The sequence below is a fragment of the Sus scrofa genome, chromosome 6 (assembly GCF_054392235.1).
Source record: "Sus scrofa isolate SSC_HxYL_T2T_F1_AM1 chromosome 6, Sscrofa_HxYL_maternal_Yorkshire_Landrace_v2.0, whole genome shotgun sequence".
In the NCBI taxonomy this organism is placed as follows: Eukaryota; Metazoa; Chordata; class Mammalia; order Artiodactyla; family Suidae; genus Sus; species Sus scrofa.
The window spans coordinates 65,929,314-65,946,109 of NC_139388.1; the positions used below are offsets into that span (position 1 = coordinate 65,929,314).

The 16,796-nt window shown below is 44.8% G+C and overlaps 1 long non-coding RNA gene across 1 annotated transcript; it reads left to right on the forward strand.

The window, feature by feature from the left end:
- The first annotated feature begins 1,955 nt into the window (after positions 1-1,955).
- LOC146402503 (uncharacterized) lies at positions 1,956-7,662 on the forward strand. The gene is made up of 2 exons (XR_014806896.1): positions 1,956-2,287; positions 2,729-7,662. It is a non-coding gene; the product is annotated as an uncharacterized LOC146402503 (long non-coding RNA).
- Positions 7,663-16,796: the final 9,134 nt, after the last annotated feature.

Here is a 16,796-nt window from a genome sequence, read left to right on the forward strand (position 1 = left end):
TTGATATGCTATATTACATTTTTTTGAGTTTCGAATGTTGAACCAGCCTTGTATCGCTGGACTAAACTCCCTTTGGTCATGGGGTAGAATTATTTTTATATATAATATTACAGTATTAAATATGCTAGTATTTTGTTGAGGAAGTTTTCCTCTAATTTTACGAGTGACAGTGATAAGTTTTCTTTCTTTCTGTTTGTTCTTGTTTGTTTGTTTTCCTTTGTCATTATCTAGTTTTGGTGTCTAGGTGATTCTGGCCTCCTCACATGCTGAGAGATGTTCTTTTATTTGGAAGACTGTTGTATAGAACTGATGTTATTTGTCCTTTTAATGTTTGGTAGCATTCTCCAGTGAGCCGTTTAGCCTTGGAGATTTTTCTTTTGGATGTTTTTTAATTATGTATTTATTTTATTTAATATGTATAAAGCTATTCAGAGTATCTGTTTCATATTGGATAAGTTTTTATAGTTTTCTTCTAGGAATTGTCCCATTTCATCTACATTTTTTCTTGTTTCAAGTATTCCTTTATTTTCCTTTTGATGCCAGCAAAGTCTATAAGGCCCATTTTATTCCTGATATTGGAGATATATGAATTCTCATATATTTCTGTCAACTTATCAGAGAACTAGCACTTTATATCATTTTTCCCTCTTTTCCTAACTTCCCAATTTTTTTTTTTTTTTTTTTGCTGTTTAGGGCTGTACTTGTGGCAGCTGGAGTTCCCAGGCTAGGGATCAAATCGGAGCTACAGCTGCCGGTCTACACCACAGCCATAGCAACACAAGATCCGAGCCGTGTCTGACCTACACCACAGCAACGCCGGATCCTTAACCCACTGAGCAAGGCCAGGGATTGAACCAGCAACCTCATGGTTCCTAGTCAGATTCGTTTCCACTGCACTACCATGGGAACTCCCTGGATTTCTGTTTTAATGTTTATTGCATCCTTTTTTCTACTTGTTTTGGTAGTATTTTCCTCTCCAGTTTCTTGAGGTGGGTGCTTCATTTATTGATTTGAGGTTTTTGTTTGTTTTGTTTTTTTTAACTCAACTAAGGTAAGCATTAAGTTCTGTAAATTTCCCTCACAGTACTTCATTAGCTTCTTGACATGTATTCTAATTATATTTCATTCAGTTCTAAATATTTCTTTCTTTGAGACTCTGATCCATGGATTATTTATAAGTATGTTGTTTAATTTCCCATGTTGGATTATTATTTTTTTTTTTTTGTCTTTTGTCTTTTTGGTTGTTGTTGTTGTTATTGTTGCTATTTCTTGGGCCGCTCCCGTGGCATATGGAGGTTCCCAGGCTAGGGGTCCAATCGAAGCTGTAGCCACCAGCCTATGCCAGAGCCACAGCAACGCGGGATCCGAGCCGCGTCTGCAACCTACACCACAGCTCATGGCAACGCCGGATTGTTAACCCACTGAGCAAGGGCAGGGACCGAACCCGCAACCTCATGGTTCCTAGTCAGATTCGTTAACCACTGCGCCACGACGGGAACTCCCCATGTTTGGATTATTTTGTGCTTTCTTTTTATTGATTTCTAGTTTGTTTAACAGTTGCTTTGACCGTTTAAATTTGTTGAGGTATGTTTTTTGACCCAGGATGTAGTCTATCTTGATGAATGTTCTGTAAGGCTGCTTGAAAAGAATGTGTATCCTACTGTCATTGGGTGGAGTTTGCATACGTGTGTACCTGATCCTCTTGGTTGATAATGTTTTTCCGATTTCCTATATCTGCTGATTTCCTATCTCACATTTCTGTCAATAGCTGAGAAAAGAGTGTTGAAGTCCTACCGTTTAATTCTAGAATTGTCCCTTTCTGCTTTAAGAAATATCACTTTTTGCTTCATATATTTCAAAGCTCTGTTTGTTGCATATGCATTTAGGATTGCTGTGCCATCCTAGTGTATTGACCCCTGTATCATTATAGGTGGATTTTTTTTTGCCTCTGTAAATTTTTTTTTTTTTTTTTTTTTTTTTTTTTGCTTTTTAGGGTTGCACCTGTAGCATATGGAAATTCCCAGGCTAAGGGTTGAATCAGAGCTGCAGCTGCTGGCGTGCACCACAGCCACAGCAACACAGGATCCAAGCTACGTCTGCGACCTACACCACAGCTCACAACATTGGCAAATCCACAGAACGAGGCCAGGGATTGAACCCACATCCTCATGGGTCTTAGTTCGATTCATTACTGCTGGGCCACAATAGGAACTGTAAATTTTTTTTTTTTTTTTTTGGTCTTTTTGTCTTTTTTGGGGCCACAACCACGGCATATGGAGGTTCCCAGGCTAGGAGTCTAGTTGGAGCTGTAGCCGCCAGCCTACGCCAGAGCCACAGCAACGCAGGATCCAAGCCGTGTCTGTGACCTACACCACAGCTCATGGCAACACCAGATCCTTAACCCACTGAGCGAGGCCAGGGATCGAACCCACAACCTCATGGTTTCTTGTAGGATTTGTTAACCACTGAGCCACGACGGGAACTCCCAAATTTTTTTTTAATTTAAAGTATAATTTATCTCATACTAATATGTCAGTTGAAATTTTTGGCTAATGTTTGCATGGTTTTTATTTTTCCATAATTTTCTTTTCAACTTTATATGTTACATATGAAATAACATAATATGTGAATATTGTGTATAGCATATGCTTGGCTAATTTTTTTTTTTTTTTTTTTTTTTTTTTTTTGTCTTTTTAAGGCCAAACCTGCAGCACATGGAGGTTCCCAGGCTAGGAGTCGAATCTGAGCTGTAGCTGCCGGCCTACACCACAGCTATAGCAACTCGGGATCCAAGCCACATCTTCGAGCTACACCACAGCTCATGGCAACGCTGGATCCTTAACCCACTGAGTGAGGCCAGAGATCAAACCTGCGTCCTGATGGATGCTCGTCAGATTTGTTTCCTCTAAGCCGTGACAGGAATTCCTTGGCTAATTTTCTTAAATCTTTATTACTGATTTCTGTCTTTAAATTGGTATATTGAAACCATTTAAATTTAAAATAATTATTGATATTTCTAGGGCTTATGTCTGCTATTTTATGGTTTTTATTCTCGGCTTATTGTTGCCCTTATCTTTGGTTTGGGGAAGGGGGTTCTTTTTCTTTGTTTTGCCTTCTTTTGTGTTGCTTTAATTTTTGAGTTCCATTTGGTAAGTCTGTGATGTTTTTGAGTATATCTCTTGTATTCTGGTGGTTCCTGTACATATTGTACATACATAACTTATCAGAGCCTATCGTTTCAACATTTAGCACTTTGACATAGAGAGACTTTACTTGCATTGGGTACCTTCACATCCCTCATTCTTGAATGTCATTGTCTTTAGGTGTTTCCTCTTTCTACACTGAGCACCGTATTGGGTGATGTTCTTTTCTACTTCAACTGTCAAACAGTTTTTACAAAACTCAAGAGCCGTAGTCTGGTTACTTCTGCTTTTACTCATTACATTGTTCTTTCTTCCTTCTTGAGATCCCGAGATTTTTCCCATTAACATTTCCTTTTTAAATGTTTTGTTCCAGAAACACCCGGAATCTGTCTTCTAGGGTAGGTTTTCTGGGAACACGTGTTTTTTTTTTCCTGCATCTGAAAATGTTTTTGTATCTCCTTCATTCCCAGAGGATCTCTTTGTGGGATTTAGCATTCCGAGTCAGCAGTTCTTTTAGTACTTGAAAAGCGTGTCATTGCCTTCTGTCTTCCATGGTTTCAGGTGGGAAGTCTGCTGCCATTTGACTCGTTATTTTCATCTCTATAACGTCTCATTTCTGTCAGATACTTTCAAAGGGTTTTTTTTTTTTTTTTTTTTAACCATTTTTGGCCGCCCTGTGACATACGGAGTTCCAACCCAGGGATCAGATCCGAGCCACAGCTGCGACAACACTGGATCCTTAACCCACTGTGCCGGGCCGGGGATCAAACCTATGTTCCAGCCAGTCCCATTGTGCCACAGCGGGAACTCCCCAAATGTTTTTTCTTTGTATATAGAGTTCAGAAGTTTGATTATGATGTAACCTGCCATAATATTGTGGGGGCTTAATCCTGTTTGGTATCGGTTCAGCTTTTTTAATCTTGTGTATGCCCTTTGGCAAATTTGGGAAATTTTTAATTCTTCTTCAAATATTTTTTTCAGCCCCTCTCTTTCAGGGGCTCCAATAACATGAGTGATGGTTCTTATTCCATAGGACCCTCGGGTGCCCATCTTTTTGTTCCCCCCTAGTTTTTTCTGTGTTACTTATATTGATTAATTTCCATTGATCTCTCTTTGAGCTCACAGATTCCTTTCTCTATCATATATAATCTACTGTTGAGTGCACCCAGTGAATTTTCATTTTGGTTTCTTTTCTTTTTTTTTTGTCTTTTTGCCTTTTCTTGAGCCACTCCTGTGGCATATGGAGGTTCCCAGGCTAGGGGTCTAATCGGAGCTGTAGCCACCAGCCTACCCCAGAGCCACAGCAATGAGGGATCCAAGCTGCATCTGCAGCCTACACACACTGTAGCTCACGGCAATGCCGGACCCTTAACCCCCGAGCAAGGCCAGGGATCAAATCCGCAACCTCATGGTTCCTAGTCAGATTTGTTAACCACTGCGCCATGACGGGAACTCCTCATTTTGGTTTCTAAATTTTTCAGTTGTTTTCTTTGCATTTGGTCCTCTTATAGGTCTTCTGGATCTTTGCTAGTTTATAATGCCAAAGGACTCAGAAAATAGGCACCGAAACTAAGGATTCCAAAGCCAGTGGTTCATGATGATTTATCTTATGTTGAAATAGAAATCCTAAATTATCTAGAGGATTGAAAGGCCTGCAGTCTTCTATGTTGGTATCCATAAATATTTCTCAAGAAAAAATATAACTGAGGGTGTCCTGCGATTGTTCAGCATTATGTTCTCCAGGGAGGATGTGTGTGTAAAATCCCCTAGTTCTCTAAGGCTTTTTATAGCCTTAAAGGTGGAGGGTCACCCCTCTTCCAGGATGACTCTTCCTCTTTGTGGTTGAACACACCCTCCCATGTCCCCAACTCGTAAGGGAGCTCTTTCTTTCCTTTATACCTCTACCTCTTGGTCTTTAACTCCTCCTTCTTAATCCCCTTCCGTCCTCACAATCTCTACCTGTGTTCCTCACCCCCAGGCAGCACTTTCTGCCCCATAGACACACCCTGTGTAGCTATTCTGTCCCCTGCCTGTCCCCACCCCCTCATGTTCCTCCCACTCCACTGAAAACTAGACAGTGACCTCCACCCTGGTCTCTTGGTCTCACGGAGTTCCCTTTTGTCTCCTCTCTCCCCAACTCTAGCCAGACTCCTGCCCATTTCTCTGACTTGAAGGTCCTTTCCTGGGTTCTGTGATTTCCTGCCCCTCTTCAGAGGGTTTGTGTCTTCATTCCATGTATTAAACAATCGTGCTTCCCAGAATCCATCCAAGGCCATTGTTTTCTCACTTGTGGTGAGTGACTTAATTCCCGCTCAGGGCATTTTACACTCAGTGATACATGGAGTTCCCCAATATCCATGTCTCCTGGTTGAGTTTTTCTCACATCTTTTACCCACTGTTCCTACTTCCACACATTCTTTGTATTCACATACACTGAGGTGATGCCTGTGTCATGTGGCCAAGGCCACTGCCATGAGGATGCATCCATAATGATTGTAAAAACAAGCAAACATGTGCTTTAACTGTCTATCAGTCAGCCATTGCTTTGAATGTTTAAACCCAGCAAATCTTTTCCATTTTTTTTTTTTTTTTTTTTTAAGGGCTCCCCCTGAGCTGTATGGAAGTTCCCAGGCTAGGGGTGGAATCAGAGCTGCAGCTACTGGCGTACACCACAGCCACAGCAATGCCAGATCCAAGCTGCACCTGTGACCTCCACCACAGCTCACGGCAACACTGGATCCCTAACCCACTGAGCGGGGTCAGGGATTGAACCCATATCTTCATGGATACTAGTTGGGCTTGTTACTGCTGAGCCACAAGGGGAACTCAACACATCAACTCTTAACCTTTGCAGCGAGTCTATAACGTAGGTAATACTACACATTTCATAAATCGAAACACTAAGGAATAGAAAGGTTAAGGAATTTTCCCCAAAGTTCTGTAGTCTACAAGGTATGAGATTAGGGATTGGAGGCCATTTAGGCTGGCTGCAGAATCCATGCCCTTATCACTTCCTAGATTCCTTCTCATTCTGTGAATCTTTGTTCTCCTGGTCACTATTCATTTTATTCAAATGGATAAAAAATAATCAGTAAAATAGATCCGTACCCCCTTTTTCAATTGACAGTACATCTTGGCCATCCTTTAAGGTTGAGTCTTCAGCGGTTGCAAAATGTCTTGTAACTTTGTAGAAAATACAAGTAATCTCTGAGTTTGAGGTAGCAGGCAGGTAGAGAAGAGCCACGGTTGGCATTGGTTTTAGACATTTTATTTGAGGTGCCTGAAAAAAAGGTCTCAGCAAATCACACTGTCTTCTGTTTTGTACAAAAGCCAGACACCTTACAGCCAATTTTTTTCATCATCCTCATCCTTGCATCCAGCTGTTACCTAATTCTGTTCATTGTACCTTTTTATTTTCTTTAGTGAACAATCCATCTGTGTGTGCTAGTGAATGGCCACACCCAGCAGTGTATTTTTATGTTTGCCTCCCTCACGGTGTTTACACAAAGCTATGTATGTATTTGGCAGAATATATGACATATGTTGACTTCCAAGAGAAACTGTATGGGCTTTTATGGACAGATCTCCAAGACTTTAGATGTCATAGTTAATGACTGTGTTGAAAGTCCTCAAGACCACCCAGGTTTGATGATTTACTAGGAAGAATCCAAGGACTTGGTATGTTATCATACTCAACATCTGTGGTTTATTACAGCAAAAGAATGCAAAGTAATCGCAACTAAGGAAAAAGACACAGAGACTGAAGTCCAGAGGAAGCCAGGGACAAGCTTTAGGAGTTCAGAGTTTTTCATTTAGGTTGTGTCAGCATGTATGAGATGTCTCCTGCGGGAAAACTCATTAGAACTTCAGTGCACGTGATATTTATTGGGCCCTCTGTCTAGAACACAGCTAGAATTCTAGACCTCTAGAAGATGAAAAGTTACCCAGCATTAGCCAGGTTGTTTACACAAACAACAGGTATACTGAGCCATTCGTCATTTCTGGAAATGATAGGAGGCCTCCTGAAATCTAAGGTCTGGTAAACTTTGAAGCTCAACGGATAGCCTGGTAACTTAACTCTTCTCCACAGTGGCTTGAATGATACTAGAATGTTGAGGAAGTTTAATTTTCTTTAACACGTGTTAAAACACATAACAGTTTGCTACAGCAGAGAAGTCATGACTTTGAGGTGAAGGCTTATCTACGTGTAAATCATTGTAGCTAAAACAATCCGTTATGTCACAGAATTCTTACAAAGTGGTCAGGATTCATCTTAGCATTGACAAAATCCAGAGACTGGTGAGAAAGAATGTTTCCTCTCAATAAATCTGTATCTAATTAGATATGTCTTCAAGTGATTTGAGTTGCAAATATTCCCTTTATTTCTCCAAAGATGTAATGACCAGGTCAATGCTGTGTATTGTACATATGTCAACAGTTCTCATTCACTCTTTTCATTATTGAAACTTGTAGCCTTTGACTTCAAAAAAGAAGATTAAAGAATATGGGCTGATAATAATTCTGCATCATTAAATATGCATATCTGGAGATTAAAGAGTGTGCTGTTGCAGGCTTAGGCAAACCCATGAACCTGTTGGTGATTTCTGCTAAGACTTCGGGAGCATTTGGTTCCAGCTGGGAGAAACTTCTCCAGAGAGATGCTGCTTGAGACTATAGGAATCGGGTCTCTGGAAGTCTGTGCCGATCCCCTTTGCACTTACGTTCTGATGCACAGGCTGCCTTTTCCTGTCTCAGTTGTGGGGTGTGGGCGTGCCTCTGGAATGCTCAGTGATGTCACACTTGATTAGGGGCTTTTGTTTTTGTTTTTGTTTTGCTTTTTAGGGCCTCGCTTATGGCATATGGAGGTTCCCAGGCTAGGGGTTGAAACGGAGCTGTAGCCGCCAGCCAACATCACAGCCACAGCAACACAGGATCCAAGTCATGTCTGTGACCTACACCACAGCTCATGGCCAGATCCTTAACCCACTGAGCGAGGCAGGGATCAAACCTGCAGCCTCATGGTTCCTAGTTGGATTTGTTTCCACTGCGCCACAACGGGAACTCCTTGATTGAGTTTTGAGGGTTAAAGATTCGAGATCTGTTCGTAGGCATTTTACACCTCCCACAGTTGAATGATCTAAGCTAAATTGTAAACGAACAACTTACTTTGCCTCCCATGGAGCAGTGGACCCACAAGTCAGACCACCTGGTTTTCCTTCCTGTCCTTGTAACCTGCTGGATGACTTGAAGGAAATTTCTGTCTACACTGCCTTTTTTTTTTTTTAATATGTATCACCAAAATCATTTATTCTTTTTAATTTTTTTCATTTTTTAAGGTTTTATTGATGTATAGTTGATTTAGGAGTTCCCACTGTGGATCAGTGGGTTAAAGATCACAAGCTGTGGTGTAGGTTGCAGGTGTAGCTCAGATACTGCATTGCTGTAGCTATGGCCCAGGCTGGCAGCTACAGCTCCAATTTGACCCCTAGCCTGGAAACTTACATATGCTGTAGTCGCAGCCTTAATAAGAGGGGGGGGAAACGAAGAGGTATTTGCAATTGCACTGCTTTTTTAATTTGGAAATCTACATTTTAAGCTTTTTGTATGTATGTCTTTTTAGGGCCGCATCTGCGCAATATGGAAGTTCCCAGGCTAGGGGTCAAATCGAAGCTGTAGCTGCCAGCTTATGCCACAGCTATAGCAACGGAGGATCTGAGTCATGTCTGCAAACTACACCACAGCTCACGGCAATACTGGATATTTGACCTGCTGCTGAGCGACAACAGAAATTCCTAAGTATATATTTTTAACTTTTTTCCTTCTTTCTGGTCTTTTTTCCCCCCTTCTTATTTATTTATTTAATTTTTAGGCATATGTTTTAATTCCGATGTTTGGCATCTGGCACTTTGCTGATACTGCAGAGGCTGCTCCTTCCAGGGCTAGCTAATTCCTAGATGTCTCAATAGGACTGCCCTGTGAGCACGCCTTTCACAGGCAGACCAATCCACAACCCACACCCCTTTAAAAAATATATATATATATTTTAAACATACGTATATGTTTAGCTTTTTAGGGCCGCTCCCTCGGCATGTGGACGTTCCCAAGCTAGGGGCCAAATCAGAGCTTTAGCTGCAGCAATGTCAAACCAGAGCCTCACCTGCGACCTACACCACAGCTCGTGGCAATGCCGGATTCTTAACCCACTGGGGCCAGGGATCGAACTCACATCCTCACAGACACTAGTTGGATTTGTTACCACTGTGCCACAACAGGAACTCCTACCTATATACTGTTATTTCTTTTTAACTTTTTTATCAAGGTCTCATACAAGGAGTCACTGCCTCCTTGCCCTCATGAATCCAGTTTCAGGCACCAGGTAACTAAGGGCAGTTCCTACTGAAATGATTCAAACTACCCAGTCCTAAACCTGCTTAGCCTGCTTGCCCTCCTTGGGTGAAAAGCACAATGAAGATAGTTGCCCATGTTTTACCTGTGCTCCTGCCCCACAGCTGACCCCGGTGCTTCACTGCGTGGCCCTACATGGTGTGGCATTCTGCCTCCTGGGAGCTCCGAGCAGCAACTGGCTCTTGAATGGCACTTGTCTTCTGGTCTCTTGGCCTTATCATAACTTAATAGTAACAAAACGTATAATTTGAAACAATCCACCTTAAAGCATGAATGTGGTGGTAAATTTTAAGAGGTTAGCAAAGCAGATTGGCTGTTTTTATGTCACTCGCAAAGAGGATGTCAGTGTGTCAGGCCATTCGGTGATTTTAAGTCGGCGCAAGGTGGAGAGTCCTGGGCAGAGCAGGGAGCAGTGAGGAGCAGGCAGTTGAGGTGAGCAAGTAGCAAGAGGCATTCGTGGGATGATGGTGTTCATGAGATCCCAGGTATCTCCAGGGAGGTGATGTTTTGGAGAGATTGTTCCAGCTGCCCTTCTCATAGACCCACACCTCTGAAAGTGGCCAAGGACAATTAATCGAGGTCCTGAAATACACAATGCCTTCAGGTGTGCCCCCTGTGTCATTTCTTCAATTCTGGGGGGATTTGGAGGAAGAAATGCCTTTCTGTGTGCTGTCACCCAATCCTGCTCCTTCATTTCACTTCGTTTTTTGTTTTTTGTTTTTTTTTCCCTCAGGGGGGCCGAACCAGCGGCACATGGAGATTCCCAGGCTAGGGGTCCAATCAGAACCCTGCTGGCCTGCGCCACAGCCACAGCAACTCAAGATCCGAGCTGCATCTGTGACCTACACCACAGCTCAGGGCAATGCCGGATCCTTAACCCACTGGGCGAGGTCAGGCATCGAACCCACAACCTCATGGTTCCTAGTCGGATTCGTTTCCACTGCGCCACGATAGGGACTCCCATTTGATTTCTTGATGCTCTTCTCTGTCACACACACCTGTGTTGTCTCTCATCATCTCTGCTACTCGTGCTCCTTCCAGTTTCTTCCAATCTCCCTGCTTTTGTGTGTGTCCTCGCACAGGTTGTAAGTACTTCTTTTTCACTCTATCCCTGTTGATACCTGAAATCACATGGAAGCAGCGATCTCCCTATTTCCCTGTGTTGGCGATTTTTGCCTCAGATGCCGTCACAGCCACCCACAAAGCTATTGTGTGTATGTGTGTGTACATTTTCACTCTCACTTTTCCTGAGACACCTCACGCTTTAGCTTCAGTGACAAATCCCCGCTGTGGTCCTACCCTTGCATGGACACTCTGACTTCCTTGTCTCTTCATTCCGCTCTCCTTTTAACCAAGGAGCCCCTGGGGGCTCTTTCGGTCTGTTTGCACTATTTTCACTTCAACATTGCTTCTTTCTTGCTCGTGCTGTTCGCCACTTCCCAGACCTCCAGTCGGCCTCCTGAACATCCTTAATACAATGCACCTGCCTGTAAACAACTCTAGCCAAGGTGAGCAGTGACTCACAAAAGGCCATGCCTTTTTTCTTGCTTTTTACGCCTGCCCCTGAGGCATATGGAGGTTCCCAGGGCTAGGGGTCGAATCAGAGCTGCAGCTGCAGGGCCGCGCCACAGCCACAGCCACACTGTGCCCTGTGCCACAGCTTGCAGCACTGCCGGATCCTTCACCCACTGAGTGAGGCCAGGGATTGAACTCACGTCCTCACAGACACTATGTTGGGTTCTTAACCTGCTGAGCCACGATGGGAACAACAAAGGCCACGTCTTCAGGGGACTGTATCAGCAGAGCTTGTGTTGACCAGTCCATTCTGTAAATACACCCTGTTTCCCTTGTTCTGGCAGATGGGACATCTTTCTTCAGGCTCTCTGTCCCTCTCTCGCCCACCTCCCCCTCACTCTGTCCTTCTCTGCTGGCTTACCCACGTCTGGACACCCATTCAGTGCTGAAATTTCTAAAGACTTTGCTCCAGGCCCTTTCCTCCCCTCTCCCAAGGCCTAGGCTGTTCTCTTCACTCCAGTTATCTCATTTGCATTGAATATATTGAAATTTGTTACCCCAATCCTGACTTCTCCTTGGAGATCTGGACCTGATTTCCCAGTTGTCTTCTTGCTGTCCCCACTTGGATATTTCAAAGACACCTCAGTCTCCACAAGGTTTTATAAGATTCAAAAGCCACTTCTCCCTGGAGTTCCCATTGTGGCTCAGAGGTCATGAACCTGACTAGTATCCACGAAGGTGCAGGTTTGGCCCCTGGCCTCGCTCAGTGTGTAAAGGATCCGGCGATGCCATGAGCTGTGGTGTAGGTCTCACACAGGGCCCAGCTCTGGTGTGGCTGTGGCTGTGGTGTAGGCTGGCAGGTGCTGCTCCAGTTTGACCCCTAGCCTGGGAAGTTTGATATCCCTCGGGTGCAGACATAAAAAAACCAAACCAAAACCAACAAAAACCCCGACCAACAAAAAAACCCTGCTTCTCCCTAATTCTGATCTCCCTCATCCTTCTTTACCACATCGCACTGTTTAGTTGCCCAAGCCGGGAGTCCCCAGCTCCGCATGCTTACCTCCCTCTCAAAGAGCTGCCGTTGGTACCTATTAAGTGCACCTCCAGTCTGCCCTCTCCTGTCACCCTCCACTCCCTCCCTCATCCCTCCCACCGTCTGATGCCTTCACCTCTGCCCCCCTTTACGGACCGCATCCCCCTTTCTTCATGTTTCCTCCCCAGCTCGTTCTCCACACGGAAGCCAAAGACGCAGTTCAGACCCGATCACCCACCTCTCACCCCTGCCTGCGTTTCCTAAAATGGTTCATGACATTTCTTGAGATAAAAAGCAAATCCTTAACCCAGCCTGTCCCTGGGGCCTCAGTGGCTCTGGGATGCGCCCAGTGGACTGCCTTTCTCTTGCTTGACTCCTGCCGCTCTCACTTCCTCTTTCCCTTTCATCTTCCCACCTGCTGTAAGGCTCATCCTGACCCACTTTGGCCGGTGAGTGAGTGCTGCTGCTTCACTTCTCCTCTCAAATAGCATTGCCCCAGGAAGGTCTCTACCAGAAAACCCATCTAAGTCGTAACATTACTTTTTCAGAGAACATTTCCTAGGTCTTTCCTCCACAGCACCACCTTCAGGCTTAATGGTTTGCTAGGAGGATTCGCTAGACTCAAAACTGTTATATTCATGGTTTATTTCAGCAAAAGGACACAGATAAGATCACCAAAACGAAAAGGCATATAGGGTAAAATCTGAGAAAAAACAAGCACAGCTTCCTGCGGCTCTCTCCCATGGCAGTCGGAAACTTTTCATTCTTTCAGCAAAGATGTGTGACGATATGGGCAAGTATCACCAACCCAGGAAGCTCATCCAGGCTTCAGGAGCTACAGACTATACTGCAGTGCCCACATGCCTGATCTTGGATATGCAGTCATCTGGATCTGCAGACTGGATGGATACAGCGTGGCCTGAGGCTCCCAGCACACAAAACCCACCCACCCCTGACCATTCATCATGAGTCACACTGTTAGCATGTTATCTGGCCAGAGGGACACAGCGGAACCCACAGTCTCAGGCATAAAAACCACTCTCACCAAGCAAGAGAGTCCAAGGACTCAGAGGTGGTCTTCCCAGAGCTGGTCAAGGGCAAGTCCTTTCTTTGGAATATGTAGACTTTGAGCAACCAAAGACTGTTTAGTGAACATTTTCCTACACCATCCACCCCCTCCCCCAGCCCTGAACCTCAGCTCTGTTACCGTAAAACAATCCTTTTTGCCTGAGCATCTACATGTAATTAAGCATTTCTATAAGAGCTACACCACAGCATCATCAGAAATATGCCTCACATCTGGAGGAGGCAGTGTGGGGTATGGAGAGATTAGAAAAAAACAACCAATCCATACTATAAAGCCTTTATATACATATCCATGTTTTGGGTTGTTGTTGTTGTTGTTGTTATTTGTCTTTTTTGCCTTTTGAAGGTCGCACCCATGGCATATGGAGGTTCTCAGGCTAGGGGTCTAATTGGAGATGTAGCTGCCAGCTTATGCCAGAGCCACAGCAACTCGGGATCTGAGCCTCGTCTGTGACCTACACCACAGCTCATGGCAATGCCAGATCCTTAACCCACTGAGCAGTGAGGCCAGGGATTAAACCTGAAACCTCGTGGTTCCTAGTTGGATTCGTTTCCGCTGCGCCATAACGGGAACTCCATTTCCATGTTTTTATACTAATGTGATTACTCGTCCTCTTTCATTGACTCTTATTTGTCCTTTGTGATAAAGCACCGCTCCTGTCACTCTAGCGGATTGAGTCATCACCTCACACATAGGGAAAGCAGTGAGACCTTCCTAAGAGGTCTCTCATCCTCCTTCCATAGTCTACTTTCCACAGAACACCGGAAGTGATTTTTTTTTTTTTGCTATGGCATGCCCAAGTTCCTGGGCCAGGAATTGAACCCATGCCACAGCAGTAATAATGCCAGATCCTTAACCTACTAGCCCACCAGGGAACTCCCAGAGTGACCTTTTTAAAACATAAGTCAGATGACATCACCACTCTATTCAAAACCCTGCAATGGCTCTCCATTACCTATACTCTTGATGCTTTGAACTTAGGGCCTTGCTCACTGGGAAGAGACTGCGCCTTTCGGGGCTTCAGACTACTCTTAGGAGCCATTCTTTTCACATGTAAATTAAACAATCCAAAGCCCCTAAATGGAACCCCTCCTCTCTCTGACTCTTCAGGAGACAATCAATATTCCTGATCATCTAATGGCCTGTGCCAGACAAAAAGGGACAGCCCACATGTTTCAAATCCTGTTGAGCCAATACTAGGCCGTTTAGTTCCCAGGCTAGGGGTCAAATCAGAGGTGCAGCTGCCGCCCTATGTCACAACCACAGCCTTACCAGATCCAAGCCACATCTGCAATCTACACCACAGCTTACAGCAACACCAGATCCTTAACTCACTGAGCAAAGACAAGGATCAAACCCGAATCCCGATAGACACTAGCCGTGTTTGTAACCTACTGAGCCACATGGGAGCTCCAGGTTACTGTTTTTCTCCTATATTTAGTCACTACATCTAGCTAGTTCAAGAGGAAGGGAAGCAAGCTCTGCCACCTGAGATAGGGATGTCTATGTACTACGTGAAATTCCTTAGGAAGATGTCTCATTTCCCTGTATTTATTTGTGAAAGCACTATTACTTACTGTTTTTATGTTTCAAAATTTAAATAAACATGAGTACTTCTTATAAGAAATATTTGGGAGTTCCCATCGTGGCGCAGTGGTTAGCGAATCTGACTAGGAACCATGAGGTTGTGGGTTCGATCCCTGGCCTTGCTCAGTGGGTTAAGGATCTGGCATTGCCGTGAGCCATGGTGTAGGTAGGTCACAGACGTGGCTCGGATCCCACATTGCTGTGGCTGTGGCGTAGGCTGGCGGCTACAGTTCCAGTCGGACCCTTAGTCTGGGAACCTCTGTGTGCCGCAGGAAGCGGCCCTAGAAAGGGCAGAGAGACAAAAAAAAAAAAAAAAAGAAAGAAAGAAATATTTGTTGGGACCCCCATGAGGGGGAAAAAGAAGGAGGAGATTGACTCCTTTGTGATGTATGTAGTAATTAGTTGTGACAAAGCAGCAGGGTCAAATGCACATCCTGTTTCTAGTTTCATCACCATGTATCCTCAATTCATTCAAAACGATTTTATTGTCTCATAGTTACAAAACAAAAAACACCAGGATTTCCCGTTGTGGCGCAGTGGTTAACAAATCCGACTAGGAACCATGCAGGGGTTTGCGGGTTCAATCCCTGGCCTCACTCAGTGGGTTAAACGATCCGGTGTTGCCATGAGCTGTGGTGTAGTTCACAGACGCCGCTGGGATTCCACGTTGCTGTGGCTGTGGTGTAGGCCCGTGGCTACAGCTCTGATTAAACCCCTAGCCTGGCAACCTCCATATGCTGCGGGTGCAGCCCTAGAAAAGACAAAACAAACAAACAAAAAACCAACCAACCAACCAACTAAAAACAAAAAACACCAAAACTGTCACTGATGGGGACTTCTAAGACTGCATAATACTTTTTTTTTTTTTTTTTTTTTTTTTTTTTTTGGCTTTTTGCCATTTCTTGGGCCGCTCCTGCGGCATATGGAGGTTCCTAGGCTAGGGGTTGAATCGGAGCTGTAGCTGCCAGCCTAGGCCAGAGCCACAGCAACACAGGATCCGAACCGCATCTGCGACCTACACCACAGCTCACGGCAACGCCGGATCCTTAACCCACTGAGCAAGGCCAGGGATTGAACCCGAAACCTCATGGTTCCTAGTCGGATTCATTAACCGCTGCGCCACGACAGGAACTCCCTGCATAATACAATTCTTGAAGGATGGTTAGAATTCCTAACATGACTTTTTTGGTCCAGTGTTCACCCCATCAATTCCTTTCTCCACCTACACTCATTCCATTGATGGTCTTACCCAGTATAATGACTTGAAATAATAGACTAGCCTAACAACTCCGAAATTTCCATACCCAGGCCCAAAAATCTCTCCTAAGATTCGGACAGGTGGAAGTGCATCAGGGGACGCGCTTTGTGATCTTACAGATAATTTCAAACTGACTGTGCCAAAGCTTAAGTCCTGAGCTTAACCTTCAGTCTCCCCACCTCAGAGGAGGGCAAACCACTGTGGGTTTTCCCGGCCAACTCCGTTACTCAAAAAGGTCTGTGCATTACTTAGAGGAGGCTCTGGCCCTAAGAAGGCCCAAGAGTTTTAAGGTCTGTGCCTTCCCAAAATGTCAGAGCGGGACTTCCGGAGTCGTCTTCCGGCGGTTACTTTGATCATTTATTCGCCACTCCTACAAGAGGCCCTAGAGAAGAGAGAAAGCGCCTGGCGTTAGCGGAGAGCTGAGTATAGTTGAGGATCAGCTTCTGCGCCTTTGCACGTGGCCTTGACCCCAGACAAACGTCTTTATCCCCTGAGCCTCCATTTCCCCAGGAGTATAATGAGTGGTTTCGTCCCTTCTCATTGGTTTCCCCCGCGTTGTGTCCACCGGGAACACGCGGATCTGAGGCGGCTCTCTCGGCCCAATGAGAAAACGGGCTTGGAAAATTCCATCGCATGGTTGCTTGCAAGGAAAAAACTACGTTACCCAGAAGGCTGAGCGCCGCATGTTTGGGCGGATGCCGGCCCAAGGACCACCCAGGACCGGGCGTTTCCTGCGGCCGGCGCCGCGGAGACGGGACTTCCGGCCCC